Source organism: Chlorocebus sabaeus, chromosome 15 (genome assembly GCF_047675955.1).
Source record: "Chlorocebus sabaeus isolate Y175 chromosome 15, mChlSab1.0.hap1, whole genome shotgun sequence".
Lineage (NCBI taxonomy): Eukaryota > Metazoa > Chordata > Mammalia > Primates > Cercopithecidae > Chlorocebus > Chlorocebus sabaeus.
In genome coordinates this window covers 39122402-39142779 of record NC_132918.1, presented here as the reverse complement: position 1 = coordinate 39142779, position 20378 = coordinate 39122402, and the positions used below count along the sequence as shown (strand labels likewise).

Here is a 20378-nt window from a genome sequence, read left to right as displayed (position 1 = left end):
GAACTGAAAGGAGTTGGATTGCCTCATGTTTGGGCATGTAACTCCAAAATACTAGGTGTTTTAAGGCTTTCTCACTCAGTGCAAAAATGGAAGATATATAAAGCAACAAGTTGTCTGCATTTGATCATTGGTCAGATTGTAAAAAAAAAAAAAAAATTGTTTTGGCAACATTCTCTGTGTTATTCTTATTCATATGATCCTAGAACTTTATGTGAGAACTGAATAGCAGAAGCTGTATTATTAAATATTTTTCAGAAGTTGTGCTGTTAAGCAAATTTAAAGTCAACAGTAATAATGATTAAGAAAGCAATATAAGAAAGCAATATAATGAGTTCAAGGATATCTATCTGATATATTTTTTATATTCATCATGAATTGGGGTAGTCTTTTAATATATCTATCCTTTTTTGTTGTATGGTTTATAGTAGAAAGAATCTTACTTTAAATTTAAAAAAACCTAAAGAGATAATTCAACAAAAGTAGAGAATATGTTTGAGCTTGTCAGGAAATTGAGATATTAAAATACTAGAGAGATACACCAAGGATATTTGAATAATAAAAAAAAAAGATTTGTAGAACACAAAGTGCCTATCGGGAAACCCAAAGCAAAACAGAGCAAAAGTGAGTACATCATTTTAAATAATGATTTTGCCACCTGGCATTTTATTATCATAATTTGACCACCAGTGCATGAAAATATATTAAAGTTCATTAGCCTTCTGCTCTTGATTTAATAGTGAACTTTAAAATATATTAATATCATAAACCAGCAAATGAGGACAAATAAACTGATAATAGTAGATTCATTGGGATAGTTTTCCCTTTTGGAGGGAAAGTCACAATTTTTTTCCATGATCCCCCTTTTTTTGTAAACACTGGAATAATTTACAAGGATAACTTTATTGCAGCGAGAGTGAATCACATCTGGAGTGAGCCTTGTTTTTGTGCAACATTACTATAAGACCATTGGAGTAAATGTTTCAAACAAAATGTACTTTATGAAATTATAGAACATAAAAATATTTATGTGCTTATTAACCTGTATTATCCCAAGAGGGTTAATGAGGCACCATATCATGCACAAAACAAATGCAGGGAAAAAAATGGGTGCTGCATTAGCTTTTTAAAGTCAAAGAAGTATCACATAATAATTCCCTGATATGCAACATAAAGTATCTATGGCCACATATCTAAGTTCCTTTCCTTGATGTCATTAGCTATAAGGAGTGAGTAATGTGAAGGATAAAATAAGCATTATGAATACAGAGACATAAAATTCCACTGTCCTTCCTTTTCTGAAATACTCTGGGAGGTATTCTGATATTTTTTAATCCGTCAATTTTCCCAGTTAATATCTCTAGACCTCAAACAACTGAAATATTATAAAAATGCATTAGTCACAAAAGATTTATTTTCTTACATTGCACTAGGCTTCAAGAAATTTTCTGCCATGCCTTGCCTTTAGTATCAATATTATAAAAAATTCACTGTAATTTTATAACTGCCTAATAACAAACTGAAAACAGAACTTCTGAGTTTCCTCATCAGAAAGGGCCATAGAAAAGGCCTTAGGAAAGAAAGATTCACTTGCTTCTGCGAACTTGGCAGTCTGTAATTTAACTTTAATTTGTATTTTATGCATGAATTTTACTTTTAAAGATGAAATTAAATTTGCTTCCCCTACACCCCAACTCCAAGAAGTCACAGGAATGGACTCTTTCTAATAGTGCAGTGAAATATTTTTTCAAACCATAAACACACACACACACATATATATACCTTGTAAACAAGAGGTTAAGACATTTTATAGCACATTTAAAAATTATTTTCTTCCTCAAATCTATCATGTGATAACTTAATCCTAAACAGACTTTAGGGCCCTAAACTAAAATTATAAGAGCTATTTCATTTGCTTTTTGTACTGGGTAATTGCAAGAATCACAAACAATAAATCATGGAAATCCTTTCTGGGTTTGTGGTTTTTAAGGAAATAATATTGAACTTTTGTATTTTGTCTTTTAATTGGCTCCCTGGTATCTTCAGAATGATGTCTAAACTATTTGGTCCAGATTCTTCCATCTGGACCCATCTACTTTTCTTATGTTATAGCCTATCACTGTTGTCATAAACCATACCCTGTAGCTAAAGATTGCTACTTTAGTTTATTATATTCAGAACTTTCTTCACTTTGTACCCCTATTGCTCATCTTGGTTCCATCATACCTGCATATATAGTAATTCTAAACATCTTTCAACGTTCATCTCATCTGTCATTCCTTGTTGAAGCTTGCCGTTATATCCTCTCTTCCCCAAATCTAAAAGTAAAACTTTCTACCACTGGGGCTTCAGATATTTTTAATACTACTTATTTGAATTTCATTATTTTTATTACAGTTATTTAGATTTAAGTCAACTCCAAGGTCTGTGAGTTGGAAATTATACCTAATTATTATTGTCTTCATAGCAGAGTACTTTTAAAATTGTGGTTTATTATAAGTGAATGTCTTACAGAACAAACTCAGAGTCAATGCTTCTTTTGAATGTGCGTAATCAAGCTATTTTTTGTCATCATTACTTTAATAAGTAACATTATTTTCTATGAAGAATAGAGTGCATATACATAAACCCATGTGCCAGTTGCCATTGCACTGCCTCTCACATTTTCCTCTAGACTTTTGAGCATAGTTTTAATGACTGTTTGAAATCTCTGTCTCCTCGTTCCAAATCTGGGTCATCTTGGAGTTGTCTTCATTGGTGTCTTTTCTCTTAAGTATGGGTCATAATTTTCCTGTTTCTCTATATGTCTAGTAAATTAGAATTTTATTCTAGATGATGAATAATGTGTGGCAGAGATTCTGGATTCTGTTACATTCCATCAAAGAGTATTGATATTTTTGTATATACATTTAGAAATGTACATGTATACAATAATAAAAATAATTTTTTTCTCAGAACTGCCTACAATCATAAAGGGTTTCTTCTTTATGTGCTTATAACAATGTAGACAAGGGGACTTCCAGGCAAGATGGTCAAATAGGAACAGCTCTGGCCTGCAGCTCCCAGTGAGACCAATGCAGAAGGCGGGTGATTTCTGCATTTCCAACTGAGGTACCCGGTTCATATCACTGGGACTGGTTAGACAGGGGGTGCAGCCCACAGAGGGTGAACAGAAGCAGGGTGGGGTGTCAACTCACCCTGGAAGTGCAAGGGGTCGGGAACTCCCTCCCCTAGCCAAGGAAAGCCATGAGAGAACTTGAAGTGAGGGATGGTGCTGTCTGGCCCAGATACTACACATTTCCCAAGGTCTTTGAAACCAACAGAACAGGAGATTCCCTTGGGTGACTACACCACAAGGGCCCTGGGTTTCATGCACAAAACTGGGTGGTCGTTAGGGCAGACACTGTGCTAGCTGCAGGAATTTTTTTTCTTCATACCCCAGGGATGCATGGGACACCAGTGAGACAGAACTGTTCATGCTGGAAAGGGGGCTGATGACAGGGAGCCATGTGGTCTTGCCCAGCAGATCCCACCTGCATGGAGCCCAGCAAGCCAAGATCCACTGGCTTGAAATTCTCCCTAGCAGCACAGCAGTCAGATGTCAACCTGGGATGCTCAAGCTTAATGGGGGAGGAGTGTCCACCATTAATGAGGCTTGAGTAGGCAGTTTTCCCCTCACAGTGTAAACAAAGCTGCCAGGAAGTTCAGACCGGGTGGAGCCCACTGCAGCGCCACAAAGCCATTGTAGCCAGACTGCCTCTCCAGAGTCCTCCTCTCTGGGCAGGCTATCTCTGAATGAAAGGCCGCAGCCCCAGTCAGGGGCTTGTAGATAAAACTCCCATCTCCTGGGGACAGACACCTGGGGGAAGGGGCAGCTGTGGGCACAGCTTCAGCAGACTTAAACATTCCTGCCTCCTGGCTCTGAAGAGAGCAGCAGATCTCCGAGCACAGCACCAGAGCTCTGTTAAGAGACAGACCACCTCTTCAAGTGGGTCCCTGACCCCTTGCCTCCAGAGGGCGTGAAACCTCCCAGACAGATAGCTCATTCAGGAGAGCTCCAGCTGGCATCTGGCAGGTGTCCTCTGGGATGAAGCTTCCAGAGGAAGGAACAGGCAACAATCCTCACCGTTCTGCAGCCTCCACTGGTGATACCTAGGCAAACAGGGTCTGGAGTGAACCTCTAGCAAACTCCAGCAGACCTGCAGTAGAGGGGCCTGACTGTTAGAAGGAAAACTAACAAATAGAAAGGAATAGCATCAATATCAACAAAAAGGACATCCACACAGAAATCCCATCAGAAGGTCACCAGCATCAAAGACCAAAGGTAGATACATCCACAAAAGGGAGGAAAAACCAATGCAAAAAGGCTGAAAATTCCAAAAACCAGAATGCCTCTTCTCCTCCAAAGGATCACAACTCCTCACCAGCAAGGGAACAAAACTTGACAGAGAATGAGTTTGACAAACTGACAGAAGTAAGCTTCAGAATATGGGTAATAACAAATTCCTCCAAGCTAAAGCAGCATGTTCTAACCCAATGCAAGGAAGCTAGGGTCTTGATAAAAAATTACAGAAACTGCTAACTAGAATAACCAGTTTAGAGAGGAACATAAATGACCTGATGTAGCTGAAAAACACACCATGGGAACTTCATGAAGTATACACTAGTATCAAGAGCAGAATTGATCAAGTGGGAGAAAGGATATCAGAGATTGAAGATCAACTTAATGAAATAAAGCATGAACACTAGATTAGAGAAAAAAGAGTGAAAAGGAAGGAGTAAAACATCCAAGAAATGTGGGACTATGTGAAAAGACTAAACCTACATTTGATTGGTGTACCTGAAAGTGACAGGCAGAATGGAACCAAGCTGGAAAACAAACTTCAGGATATTAACCAGGAAGGAGAACTTCCCCAACATAGCAAGACAGGCCAACATCCAAATTCAGGAAATACAGAGAACACCATAAAGATACTCCTCGAGGAGAACAACCCCAAAACACATGATCATCAGATTCGCCAAGGTTGAAATGAAGAAAAAAAAAATGTTAAGAGCAGCCAGAGATAAAGGTCGAGTTACCCACAAAGAAAATCCCATCAGACAAACAGCAGATCTCTCTGCAGACACCCTACAAAGCAGAAGAGAGTGGGGGCCAATATTCAACATTTTTAAAGAAAATAATTTTCAACCCAGAATTTCATGTCCAGCCAAACTAACCTTCATAAGTAAAGGAGAAATAAAATCCTTTACAGACAAGCAAATGCTGAGGGATTTTGTCACCACAAGGCCTGCCTTAAAAGAGCTCCTGAGGGAAACACTAAATACACAAAGGAAAAATCTGTACCAGCCACTGCATAAACAAAGCAAAATGTAAAGACCATTGATACTATGAAGAAACTGCATCAACAAATGGGCAAAATAACCAGCTAGCAACGTAATGACAAGATCAAATTTAGACATAACATTAAATGTAATGGGCTAAATGTCCCAATTAGAAAGCACAGAATGGCAAATTGAATAAAGAGTCAAGACCCATCGGTGTGCTGTATTCAAGAGATACATCTCGTGTGCAAAGACACATAGGCTCAAAATAAAGGGATGGAGGAAGATTTACCAAGCAAATGGAAAGCAAAAAAAAGAAAAAAAAAAAAAAAAAAAAAAAAAAAAAAAGGCAGAGGTTGCAATCTTACTCTCCGATAAATCAGACTTTAAACCAACAAAGAACCAAAAAGACAAAGAAGGGCATTACATAATGGTAAAGGGATGAATGCAACAGAAGAGCTAACAATCCTAAATATATATACACCCAATACAGGAGCACCCAGATTCATAAAGCAAATTCTTAGAGACATACAAAGAGACTTAGACTCCCACATAATACTAGTGGGAAACCTTAACACCTCACTGTCAATATTAGACAGATCAACGAGACAGAAAATTAACAAGGATATTCAGGACTTGAACTCAACTCTGGACCAAGTAGACCTAATAGACATCTACAGAACTCTCCACCCCAAGTCAACAGAATATACATTCTTCCCAGCACCACATAGAACTTATTCTAAAATTGACCACATAATTGGAAGTGAAAGACTCCCCAGCAAATGCAAAAGAGTGGAAATCATAACAAACAGTCACTCAGACCACAGTGCAATCAAACTAGAACTCAGGATTAAGAAACTCACATAAAACCGCACAACTATATGGAAACTGAACAACATGACCCTGAGTGACTACTGGGTAAATAAATAAATTAAGGCAGAAATAAATCAGTTATTTGAAACCAATGAGAACAAAGACACAAGATACCAGAATCTCTGGGACACAACTAAAGCACTGTTTAGAGCGAAATTTATAGCACTAAATGCCCACAGGAGAAAGCAGGAAAGATCTAAAATTGACACCCTAACATCACAATTGAAAGAACTAGAGAAGCAAAAGCAAACAAATTTAAAAGCTAACAGATGACGAGAAATAACTAAGATCAGAGCATAACAGAAGGTAACAGAGACACGAAAAATCCTTCAAAAAATCAATGAATCCAATAGCAGGAATTTTGCAAAGATTAACAAAAGAGATAGACTGCTAGCCAGACTAATAAAGAAAAAAAGATAGAAGAATCAAATAGACACAATAAAAAATGATAAAGGGGAGATCACTACTGATCCTACAGAAATACAAACTACCATCAGAGAATACTACGAACACCTCTATGCAAATAAACTAGAAAATCTAGAAGAAATGGATACATTCCTGGACACATACACCTTCCCAAGACTAAACCAGGAAGAATTTGAATCCCTGAATAGACTGATAACAAGTTCTGAAATTGAGGCAGTAATTAATAACCTACCAATCAAAAAAAGTCCAGGACCAGATGGATTTACGGGCGAATTCTACCAGAGATACAAGGAGGAGCTGGTACCATTCCTTCTGAAATTTTTCTAAACAATAGAAAAAGAGGGACTCCTCCATCACTCATTTTATGAGGCCAGCATCATCCTGATACCAAAATCTGGCAAAGACTCAACAAAAAAAGAAAATTTCAGGCCAATATCCCTGATGAACATCGATGTAAAAATCCTCATTAAAATACTGGCAAACCAAATCCAGCAGCACATCAAAAAGTGTATCCACCATGATTAAGCTGACTTCATCCCTGGGATGCAAGGCTGGTTCAACGTACACAAATCAATAGATGTAATCCACCACATAAACAGAACCAATGACAAAAACCACGTGATTATCTCAATAGATGCAGAAAAAGCCTTTGATAAAATTCATCATCCTTTCATGCTAACAACATTCAACAAACTAGATATTGATGGAACATATCTCAAAATAATAAGAGCTATTTATGACAAACCCACAGCCAATATACTAAATGGGCAAAAGCTGGAAGCATTCCCTTTGAAACCCAGCATGAGACAAGGATGCCCTCTCTCATCACTCCTATTCAACAAAGTATTGCAAGTTCTGGCCAGGGTAGTTAGGAAAGAGAAAGAAATAAAGTGTATTCAAATAGGAAGAGAGGAAGTCAAATTATCTCTGTATGAAGGTGACAGAATTGTATATTTGTAAAACCCCATCATCTCAGCCCAAAAACTCCTTAAGCTGATAGGCAACTTCAGCAGTCTCAGGACACAAAATTAATGTGCAAAAATCACAAGCATTCCTATACACCAATAATAGACAAAAAGAGAGCCAAATCATGAGCAAACCCTGATTCACAATTGCTACAAAGAGAATAAAATACCTAAGAATACAACTTACAAGAGATATGAAGGACCTCTTCAAGGAGGACTACAAACCACTTCTCAATGCAATAAGAGAGGACATAAACAAATGGAAAAACATTCCATGCTCATGGATAGGAAGAATCAATATCATGAAAATGGCCATACTGCCCAAAGTAATTTGTAGATTCAATGGTATTCCCATCAAGCTAGCATTGACTTTCTTCACAGAATTAGAAAAAAACTACTTTAAACTTCATACGGAACCTAAAGAGAGCCCACATTGCCAAGACAATCCTAAGCAAAAAGAACAAAGCTGGAGGGATCATGCTACCTGACTTCAAACTATACTACAAGGCTACAATAGCCAAAACAGCATGACACTGGTATTGAAACAGAGATATAAACCAATAGAACAGAACAGAGGCCTCAGAAATAACACCACACATCTTCAACCATCTGATCTTTGACAAATCTGACAAAAACAAGCAACAGGGAAAGGATTCCCTATTTAATAAATGTTGTTGGGAAAACTGGCTAGCCATATGCAGAAAACTGAAACTGTACCTTTTTCTTACACTTTATACAAAAATTAATTCAAGATGGATTAAAGACTTAAATGTTAGATTTAAAACTATAAAAACCCTAGAAGAAAACCTAGGCAATACCATTAAGGACATAGGTATGGGCAAAGATTTCATGTCTGAAACACAAAAAACAATTGCAATACAAGCCAAAATTGACAAATGGGATCTAATTAAGCTAAAGAATTTCTGCACGGTGAAAGAAACTATCATCACAGTCAACAGGCAACCTACAGAATGGGAGAAAATTTTTGCAATCTATCCATCTGACAAAGGGCTAATATCCAGAATCTACAAGGAACTTAAACAAATTTACAAGAAAAAAACAACCCCCTATCAAAAAGTGGGCAAAGAATATGAACAGATACTTTACAAAAGAAGACATTTACACAGCCACCAAACATATGAAAAAAAGTTCATCATCACTGGTCATCAGAGAAATGCAAATCAAAACCACAATGAGATACTGTCTCATGCCATTGGGAATGGCGATCATTAAAAAGTCAAGAAACAACAGATGCTGGAGACGACGTGGAGAAATAGGAACGCATTTACCCTGTTGGTGGGAGTGTAAATTAGTTCAACCACTGTGGAAGACAGTGTGGCGATTCCTCAAGGATCCAGAACCAGAAATATCATTTGACCCAGCAATCCTGTTATTGAGTATAAACCCAAAGGATTACAAATCATTCTACTGTAAAGACACATGTACACCTATGTTTATTGCAGCACTATTCACAATAGCAAAGACTTGGAACCAACACAAATGCCCATCAATTTTAAACTGGATAAAGAAAATGTGGCATGTAGACACTATGGAATACTATGCAGACAGAAAAAAGAATGAGTTCATGTCCTTTGAGGGATATGTACAAAGATGGAAACCATCATTCTCAGCAAACTAACACAAGAACAGAAAACAAAACACCACACGTTCTCACTCATAAGTGAGAGCTGAACAATAAGAACATATGGGCATAGGGAAGGGAAAGTCACACACTGGCGCCTGTTGTGGGGTGGAGGGTAAGGCGAGGGATAGCATTAGGAGAAATACCTAACATAGATGGTGGATTGATATGCACAGCAAACCGCCATGGAACGTGTATACCTATGTAACAAACCTGCACGTTCTGCACATATATCCTGGAACTTAAAGTATAATTAAAATATATATATATATATATATATATATATATATATATATATATATGTATGTGTGTATATGTGTGTGTGTGTGTGTGTGTGTATATATATATATATAAACAGTTCTACTTCTTCAAAACAAAAAGTGTAGATGAAGCTTTAGATTTCCCAGTGACCATATCTATGGCTACATTTACATGTTCAAATTAGTGGGAAAACTCCACTTTGGTCTAGAATTGGACCAAAGATTGGAAAACCCCACTTTCCAATCCAAGTCCACCGTAACAAATCAGGTGCTTCGATTTCCATTGTCTTCAGATTCCCAAAGGAATCTGAGACATAGAAATATGATCAGTCAGGATTCAGGCACCAAATTCCATTCTAAACCTTCAACACAAATAGCACTTGGGTAGAACTTAAAAATGCACCAGACTCTGTTACTGTAGCCCTTTATATATGTTTAACTCATTCAACTCTCACCAAACCCTGTGACAATTAGACATGATGAAACCAAGGCAGAGATAATTTAATGGTTTGATCAAAGCAGATAGCCTGATTTTACAGACTATGCTCTTAACCACCATGCAGTAAATCACAATTGCATGGAAGCTGATATACATTCAAGAGTCATTCTTGTAATGTATTTAAGGATGTTTATTTTATAGTTTATCATATTATTTGATCCCAGTGACATCTTATAACACAGCTTTAATGAAGGCAGTTCCAGGATGATGTGAGAATGTGTATCAGAATAGGCTCTTGAATCACAGTCACAGTCTGTTTACATGTGCAAGATTCTTTTATAATTTTATTTTTTTCTAATCTTGAACTTTGTCTTATGGAATTCTATGGATATGAAATATGAAATCTATAGATAGCGTTCACACAGTATACAATAAATTTGAGAATATGTAAATTTTCAGAATAGAAATTTATCTAAATAATGCCTAGGTATACTATGTTTATAGAAAGCTGACTGCTTCAGTGATGCAATAACAAATCCTATGGCACAAAACAGTACATGTTACAGTAAGATTCTCAGACAGAGACAATGAGTCTTGGTCATATTTTGTCTAAATATCAATAATATGGAGAATATTTTATTAGGAAATTTGTTCTTCGGTAACTTTCTATTGAAAGAAATATTGTATTCAAATACAAACTTCGCTAGATTATTAATTCTAACTGTAAAAATAGTTAATTTGATTAGATTTCTAAAGATAGAAAATTATTATCCTTTTCATGTCACATTTAAATCTATATAGACCAATACTTGAAAGATATAATGCTACATGGATATGTGTGTATAGTTCACATAAAGAAAAGGAAGAAGAAATGTGCTGTACAAAATTATTAGCTTTGTTACAGTAACTCAGGCCTGTCTCTTGGTTGTATTATTAGCTCCAATGTACCGATGAGGAAACAAGCTTTAGGAGATCTAGTAGCTGGATGCACTGACTCATGGCTGTAATCCAAGCACTTTGAGAGGCTGAGGCAGGAGGATCACTCAAGCCCAAGAGTTCAAGTCCTGCCTGGGCAAGAAATCAAGGCCCCATCTTTACAGAAATACAAAAGACAGAGATGTAGTAAAGGAGTCCTCAAGGCAAGTGTCAGAGTTGGCTTTGAAATCTAGATCCATCTGGCTTTAAAGAAAAATAAACTCTCTGTAACAATCTCTTTTGAAATGAAATCAAAGTCATCCAAAAGTTTAAGCCACAGATATATAAAAAAGAAAAGTATTTATTTATAAACCATAGAGGAGCATCATTTTCTCTTTTTTCTTTTTTTGTTCTCTTTTTTTTCTTTCTTTTCTTTTTTTTTTTTTTTTTTTTGAGACAGCCTCGTTTTGTCACCCAGGCTGGATGGAGTGCAGTGACACCATCTCTGCTCACAGCAGCCTCTGCCTTCAGGGTTCAAGGGATTTTCCTGCCTCAGCCTCCCAAGTAGCTGGGATAACAGGTGCTCGCCACCATTCCCAGCTAATTTTTGTATTTTTAGTAGAGACAGGGTTTCACCACATTGATCAGGATAGTCTTGAACTCCTGGCCTAAGGTGATCCACCAACCTTGGCCTTCCAAAGTGCTAGGATTACAGGTGTGAGCCACTGTGCCTGGCCTGGAGCATCATTTTCAATGGGAAAACACTGATATAGGGAGGAGAAATGTTTTTTCTTCTGAAAATGTAGTTTTTCTCATTTAAGATTTAACTTTTTGACAATATAGTTTGAAATTAATTTAATGAATCCTAATTTCAGAGCTTTCCATCCAAAGTGTAGTAAGTCAAAATATACAAAAATGCATATTTTAAAAACCCTCATTCAAGCTCATTTGTGGTAAACTTCAAAATTATTATCATAGGGTGAAAGAAGGAGAGGGCAGGTGTTGAAACCACTGATGTCTCAGCTTACATTGTACACACTTCCTGTGGTTTTTTAACGGGTCAAAACTAAGCAATAAATATGGTGTGTTTGAAAATTGGCACATCCTACCAGACTTATATGTGTACACAGTACACTGTTAACTCAACTTTAATATTCATTGTGTCCACAGTGGGGATAAATACTTGTGTTGGGTGACCATGGGGCAGAGCAGCCTTTGCTTTGTGTGTATGAAGTGTTCTCTGGAAGGTGAACTCATCCCAATAAAAATGTGAGTCAAACAGACAAGTTCAGCCTTATCTTATATAAGAATAAAGCCTCAGATAGAGAAGATGGGCAATTCTGAGTGCAACACAATGGAGCAAACTGATTGTTGAAAATGTTTGTCTTTGGTAATCTCAGGAAAATGCCATGGAAAAGAACCTGGAGTAGAAGAGGGGAAGGAAGCATGAGTATGTGATTGTAAATGAGACATATCCCAGGGGCCTTACATAAATATATACCTGGGTAGAACTGTAGACGTGCTGAAGAGGTGGAGCATAAGTAAGAAAGGGCATTGGTGTTCCACAATTCCATCTGAGTTCCCAAATTGGTGGACTTGGAAAATTCTTGATATACACAGAAAATTTTGCTGTTGTCTTTGTTCATGATCTATTACAACTGAACATCTGAGACAGGGTCAGTTATAAAAAAATGAAGGTTTATTTAGTTCATGATTTTGAAGACCGAGAAGTCTAGAATCATGGCACCAACATCTGTTGAGGGTCTTCTTGCTCCATCATAACCCAGCAGAAGGGATCACAAAGTAAGAGAGCAAGAGCATGTGTGTCATGTATGTCAGCTCAGATCTCGCTTCCTTTTTTTATGAAGCTGCCAGTGCTATCATGGGGATTCTGCCTTGATGACTTTATCTAATGCTGACTACTTTCAAAGATCCCATCTTCAATCAAGAATTTGGAGATTAAGTCTCAACATATGAAATTTAGAAAACGTATTCAAACCAGATGATTCAAAGCATTATGTATAGACAGAAATATACACATAGTACATTTTAAAAGCAAGTGAGGCTAACTACATCGATCATACAGTCATTTAGTTCCTACGTCACATTTGCTCATTAGACTTTGTCTATATCCAGGACTAGTGAGAAGTAAATTAAGTTGCTGAGATGTCTTTTTGGTTCTAAACACATTCAAAATAAAATGATTTTAAGTGAGTAGAATTGCTTGGCAGCTTGCCACTTCTGTAACAATTCTACTTTTTTAACAAATATTCTTTGGATGCTCAGCATTTGCCAGAAATTTTGCTGTTGGTTAAACCATAAATAGCAAATATTTTCTGCCATTAATTAACTCACGGTCTTTTAGGGAAATCAGGTGTGTAAATACACATACATAAAGTGGTCGGTGAAAAAAAGAGATGTGCCCAGGTTGCAAAAGAACAGGAAGAGAGGTCGCAATTCTTGCTCATTATGACAGGGGACGATTTGGAAGTAATACTAATTCTACTAGGGCTGGCATGGAGGGAGCGCAGCAATAGAGATGGAGCTGAAGCATAAAGGTGGAAGGTGGGCATTTGAAGGCAAACCAATGAGGGAGCAATTTTTGTATCACTGTGCCTTTTCAGATGAGATAACTGGTAGTTAGTAGAAAAGCAATACATATATGTAATACTGTTCAGCTTGCAATGCACTATAGCTGGAACCGTTCAAGAGTTTTCAAAAGATGACTTTTTTTTTTTCTTTTCATAAGGAAGGTTTAAGCAAAGACAGAAAACAAAATCTGATAAATTTTTAAATAATTAATTTTACATACTCCATCCTGCCGGCTTTCTTTGAATGCCCTGCCAACACTGTCGTCCTTATTCCAATTCCAGCCATCTCTTAAATATTAGCATTCTCAGCTCCATTTTCTTTTCACTCTTTTTTCCCTCAGAAAATGTTATTCTCGTACATGGATTTACATCTTATTTCTGAGTTTGAATTGATTTCTATGCTACCTGTAGAGGTTTTCACTTGCCTTTCTGTGCAACTCTATATGAAGATAAATTCATGGGTTCAAAAGAGGGAGCTCAGGGTCTCACTCAACAAATTTTGTACCTTCTGCACATTCTCTCAGGAACAAAAATGCCATTTCTTTTGCTTCCTCTCCCTCAAGTCTATATCTCCTTATTTGTCTAGCCTCTAATTTAGTTTTTCTATTCTTACTTCATTTCCTCATCATGTTTCACCTGGATCATCTATTTTTTAATCAAATAAACATTCATGGGTATTTATTTATCTAATATCTCTCCATGGTTTGGGAATTGTGCTTAGAACTAGGGCAGCACATGAAAAAAAAAAAAAGAAAGAAAAGAAAAGAAACAAATAAGTGATCCAAAAAGTAAAAGAAACAAACAGAATTTAAAAAATATGAAAAATTCTTGAATGGGGCATAAGAAAGGCTTCTATAGCCCGTATGATGCCTTTGTAAGAATTAGTGAAAACATACCCTATGGAGAATGTAACCCCATGACAGGTGCAAGGCTTGGCTTGCAGAGCACTGACCAGTTTCCAGGCCCACTCTCCCCTCAGTTGGGCATGGACTGTACAACCTCTGCGAACCTTCAAGCATAGGTTACCATGGCAGCCCAGTGAAGGGATGCTTTATGTAATTTCAGGATATGCAGAAGTTTGATTTTATCTCTAAATCTCATTTCAACATTTTATAGATATCTGTCAGTAAAAATAAATATTTTTGAAATGTTTTTTATCACTCAAGTAGTGTACATTGTACCCAATAGGTAGCTTTTCATCCCTCCTACCCTGTCCCCAACGTTTATTATAACACTCTGTATGCCCATAGCTTAGTTTCCAGTTATAAGGGAGTCATGCAGTATTTGGTTTTCAATTCCTGAGTGACTTTACTTAGAATAATGACCTCTAGTTCCATCCAAGTTACTGCAAAAGACATTTCAGTATTTTCATGGCTGAGTAGTATTCTACAGTATACATATATATACATACACACACACACACACATATATATAATCACATTTTCTTTATTCACTCATCAGTTGATGGGCACTCAGGCTGATTCCACATCTTTGCAACTGTGCAACAGGCTGTGATAAACATATGCATGCAGGTGTCTTTTTGATATAAACACTAAATACCTTTATTAAAGAAGGCCCAAAATGGCAGGAGAAACATTTCGTATAAAACAATAATTATCAGGATAGTCACTTGCTATTGAGTACCTATATTGCATCTTATGTTGTAAATATATTCATATATTTAATCCCTAAAGCAACCTTTAAACTTAAGTATTACTACTCTCATCTCCAGATGAGGCAGTGAAGCGTCTGAGGGATCTAATAAACTGTTCAAGTTACACACATGAAAATTTGATGTACACTCATTCTGATTCCAAAGTCCAGGCTTTTTTAGATCTTTGCACTGCTCTTATACAAGCAACAAATGAAAGAGGTTCAAGGAAAGAGAAATTTCACTCAATATATTGAGGAAAAGGGTAAATTTTGCAATAGACTGAATGGTTATGTCCTCTCAAAATTCATGTGCTGAAACCTAATCTCCAAGTGATGGTATTAGGATGTAGAACATTTGGGAAGTGATTATGTCATGAGGGTGGGACGGGATTAGTGTACTTATAAAAGAGGCTCCAGACAGTTCCATCATCCTTTCCATCATGTGACAACACAGTGAGCAAATGGCTGGCTGGCTGTGAACCAGGAAGTAGGCCCTCAGCAGACACAGAATCTCTCAGTACCTTGATCTTGGACTTCCCAGCCTCCAGAACTGTGAGAAATACATTTCTGTTGCTCATAAGCCACCAACTCTATGGTACTTTGTTATAGAAACCTGAATGGACTTAGATACTATTTAAAACACTTGGAAAGATTGTCATAAAGAAGAAGAATTAGCTTTCGTCTGTGTTGTTTTACAGGTCACAACTTAGCCAGTTGGTAGAAGGGAATTGATGTGATGTTCAGCTCCACACAATAACAAACTTTGTGTTCCTATGACTGTCTGAAAATTGCATGAGCTATCTTGAAAAGTAATGTACTCCCCATCATTGTCTATGTCCCGAATTGTTGGAGGTGCTGTAAAGAGAGTGTAAATCTTAGACTGGCCTGAATGACTTCTAGGTTCCCTTCTGCTTGAAGATTCTATGTCTGCAAGTACTGCTGGAAGCACAACAGAGGCTTGTACATAAATTAATTCCCAATTTTCATGCACCTGAGGTCAGTTTGAACCATTATTTTTTTTAAAAAAGGCCATGCGTGGTGACTTATGCCTGTAATCTCAGGACTTTGGGAGGCCGAGACAGGCAGATCACAAGGTCAGGAGATCGAGACCATCCTAGCTAACACGATGAAATCCCATCTCTACCAAAAATACAAAAAACTAGCCGGGCGTGGTGGCATTTGCTTGTAGTCTCAGTGTCTTGGGAGGCTGAGGCAGGAGAATTGCTTGAATCCCGGAGGCAGAGATTGCAGTGAGCCCAGATCATGCCACTGAACTGCATGCAGCCTGGGAGACAGAGCAAGACTGTCTCAAACAAACAAACAAACAAACAAACAAAAAAGCCTTCTCATTTCTGTTCAAATTGCCATTGATCTATTCAAATTGCCTTAGCTATTTACACTACTTAAAATGCTACACATGGAATATTAACTAACATTTACTGAGTGCTTACTACTTGCGGGATTTAATGGTTTTAAGAGCTCCACAAACACTAAAACTTTGTATCCTCTTAACAAATTCATGAGGTAGGTATTATTATCTTCATTTGACAGATGAGAGCATCAAGGCAATTTGATGGTAAATATCCTGCTAAGAATTACAGAGTTAATAAATGAAGGAGAAACATAGTAGGAATGTACATTTCGGCAAAGACATCCTCTCTCCCCTTCCTCCATTAAATCAGCATACTTAGGTTCACTCACCAACGTGCTGAGTTTCTCCTTTAAGCAACTTTTTACCAGATACTTGTGCTGTATCTTCCAGGGTGAGTTATCTGCACTTGTTAGAGTTCAAAATTCTAACCTTAGGGAGAACAAAGATGGTATGAGATTACAGGCAGGAGTCAATTTTTTCTTTTACTTTCTCTATGCCGTAGAATTTATAACAGGTTAGCATTTAGACAATTTATTATATATAAATCTAGCTCTGACTGTCAAGTTCCTTTTCACTGCTATGTTCATAAGACTTGACGATATTTATTAAATCTCTCAAGTCATCTTTCCTTTTCATCATTCTTCAGCACTCTGTTTAAAATAGCCAAAGCTTAGATGAGTTAATTTAAAGATTTGTTGTCCAGAAGTTACAGTAAATTTTTTTAACCAAAAATAGTGTGAGTAATGACCTGTTGTTGACATATCTTTCCTCCAGACTTTCTTTGCTACATTAACTCTTCAAGGTCATAACTAATGACTTTCTCATGACCTTGAATTTCCTGGATTTGTTTACTCAGAGCAACTGAACGGGTCTTTTTTATACATATCTGAGAATCTCAGTAATTATAACTGTCTCTATTGACAGTGCCAAATATTAGAAATAAAATTGGTAAAGAATATTGAAAAATGTGGAGATATAAACACATTTTTACCATATGTGCTACTACATGAAGCAATGCCACAGGCAATACTAATCAAAGTGAAATACAAATGCAAATTAAATAACGTGACATTTTAATAACAAATTTCCCTTCCTTGAACATGCCTTACCCCAATATTAAAATTAATTTGCATTCTTAAAAAAAACAACAACAACAGACTGGTGGAGCCAGCAGCATACACGATAGGAAATTGCCTCAGGATTTGTAATTTATCTTGAGTAGCACACACACACACACACACTCTCTCTCTCTCTCATGAAAATCAAGAAAGAATGCTATATTTATTTATCTTGGTTTATATATCATATATCTTACTTTATTTATCATTACATAGGTCAAAATAAAACAAGTTTTATATGCATTTAAAACTCTAGCTTTAGGCACCATACCAAGAGAATGGTTGACAGTGACTCACAGGCATAAGGCTCAATTCAGGACAGAAAGAGCCAAGTCACAATACTGAAAGATAGCCAAGAGTCGGGGAATCTAGGAAATATCAGAAACCAGAAGATAGGTATATGGTTATGAGTCAGAAAGCAATCTACTGTTACCTACATAGGCACCACTGCAGTCAGAGAACTGGAAGAAATCAGGCAGTATCCTGTTGTAGGAGCAAAGGGCAGTACCATACCCTATATCAAATCGAGGCTCTCTCCAGTACATTTACGTAACTGGGAGCAAGTTATTAAACCTTTTCAAACCCATATTCCTCAGATATTAAATAGGGAAAATAATTCTCCTTTGAAGGTTGTTGTGAAGATTAAAGGAGAAAATGAGTCTCAAGTGCTAGACACATCTTGTAAACTTAATAATGGTTATTTTCTTTTACCAAGACCAAACCAAAGAAGCAAAATGAGTCCGCATTGGAATAGTAACTTCAACAACTTAGCATGAGATATTTCACAATCTCATAGCCACTTTTACTCAATTCAGAAAGCAACTCAGCTGAAAGTAGCTCTTGTCTTCTTGGAACAAAATTTTGACAGTGAGATCTGGAGGATGGGGATGCTTTGATCTATGAAGGGAATGAATATTTTATAGCTTATCTATTTCATATATTGTTCTCATTAGCTGATGGACTGCTCACAATTCCCTGAGGCAATGCTATTATATCAAAAATGAGTTTGTGAGAGCTAACTGAAACATTCAAAATCAAGTTAAAGGCAGAGCTGGAATTGAAGGAGTTTTTCTCAAGGTATGTTACACAGCCTCTAACATGGATAACTAAAAACTATTAGCTACTTTTATAGAATCATAGATACACAAAGTTTTAGAAACAAAAGTTACAGAAATAATCCCTCAATTCCAAACATATCAATAACAAACAAAAGGAATATTTAGTTAAAAATATTACTGGGAAACTTGTAAGACCTAGTAACTAAAAGTTTTCAAGGTTCAAAAAAACTAAAAAACCTAAATGTGTTCTGCATACAAATTAATTGTTAAGACTCTGCCCAAACTAAAGCTATATCTTCACTTTTGTTCTTCTCTTGATAAATCTTTCTTTTAATTCAGATATCAAGATTTCTGAATTTTAAAAGAAAGTCTGCATCTGAAAGGGGCAGAATTCTGTCACTGACAGTTCAGTGACCTTATTAGAGAAAGTGTAGATAGGACTCCTGATATCTGCTGACTTGATCAGGGTCAAGGCCTCTGGAGCTCAGCAGTAGCCCTGACTTCCTCTTATAGGTGGAAACTTACCACCCCAGGCCCAGCTCAGCCCAAGTCCCAACCTCAGCCTCAGCTCAGCCCCAGGCTCACCCAGCCTAAATCCCAGGCCCAGTCCCAAGCCCAGGACCAGGCTCACGCCTCGATCTTGTCTCACTCAGCCTCAGCCCCAGGCCAAGACCCAGATCCAGCATCAGAACAAGCCCCAGTTCCAAGCTCAGACCCAGCCCCAGCTCCAGCTTCAGACCCAGACCCAGATGCAGGCTCACACACATGCTCCACAGCCTGGCTCCTGCACTCAGGCCTCTTTTCTTTGCCCTGTGCCCTTAGGATTCATACCTATACTATGGCAAACACTACCTGCTTTTCAGAGAGAAATAAAACGGTGTGAAGTAGGGATATAGATTAATTATGACAGTAAGAGAAATCTGACATAGTTGACTCCATCTTGCTTCTAACCACCAAGCTATCCTTGGTCATTCCTGGGGATAGACCAAGCTGACTTTGGGAGAAATTTAGTTTACGGTTTAATCTTAAAGCAAGGATGATAGTAGCCCTTCCCAAAACTAAATCACCTTTGTAAAACGAACGAAAGGTCACAAGGTTAGCATTCCGAGAAAGGCCTGAACTCTGCTGAAATGTGGGCGTAGTTTCTATAATCCCTATTGCTCAGGAGTCATGTGTCCAGTGGTTACAAGATTTGTGACTTCCCCAATTACTCCTCTAGATAAGATCACTGTTTCAGAACCTAAAGCTGGTTTTTTGAGATGTCTTTCAGACTGACCCCACCCAGACTCCTGGCTCTTGACTTACCCAATCCTGTGAACTCAGTACACAAGGACTGTTTTCCACACCCCTATGATTTCATCTCCAGTCAAACATCATTCCCCATTCCCTAGTCCCCTGCCCACCAACTATCCTTGAAAATAGCTACCCTCTGAGCCTTCGGGAAGATTGATTTGAGTAATAACTCTGCCTCTTACAAGGCATGGCTGGCCTCGCATCAACTAAACTCTTTCTTTACTATTAGTACCATGCCTTGGTCCCAGAGAATTGACTTTGTTTCTACAGAGGGCAGGATGAACTCATCTGGAAACTATAATTTTTAAAAATCTAGTAAAATAAGGCAAGTCTTTAATTTTCAGCAAATTGTGGTAGAGGGAACACCACTGTCCTTTTGTTCTCTGTATTTTTCTTTTCTTTTCTTTTCTTTTCTTTTCTTTTCTTTTCTTTTCTTTTCTTTTCTCTTCTTTTT

At 37.3% G+C, this 20378-nt stretch overlaps 1 long non-coding RNA gene across 1 annotated transcript in view; it reads right to left on the bottom strand.

Moving 5' to 3' along the window:
• LOC140713539 (uncharacterized) overlaps positions 1-20378 on the bottom strand; it is a 183396-nt gene that overhangs the window by 134555 nt on the left and 28463 nt on the right. The gene's annotated exons all lie outside the window — the stretch shown is intronic.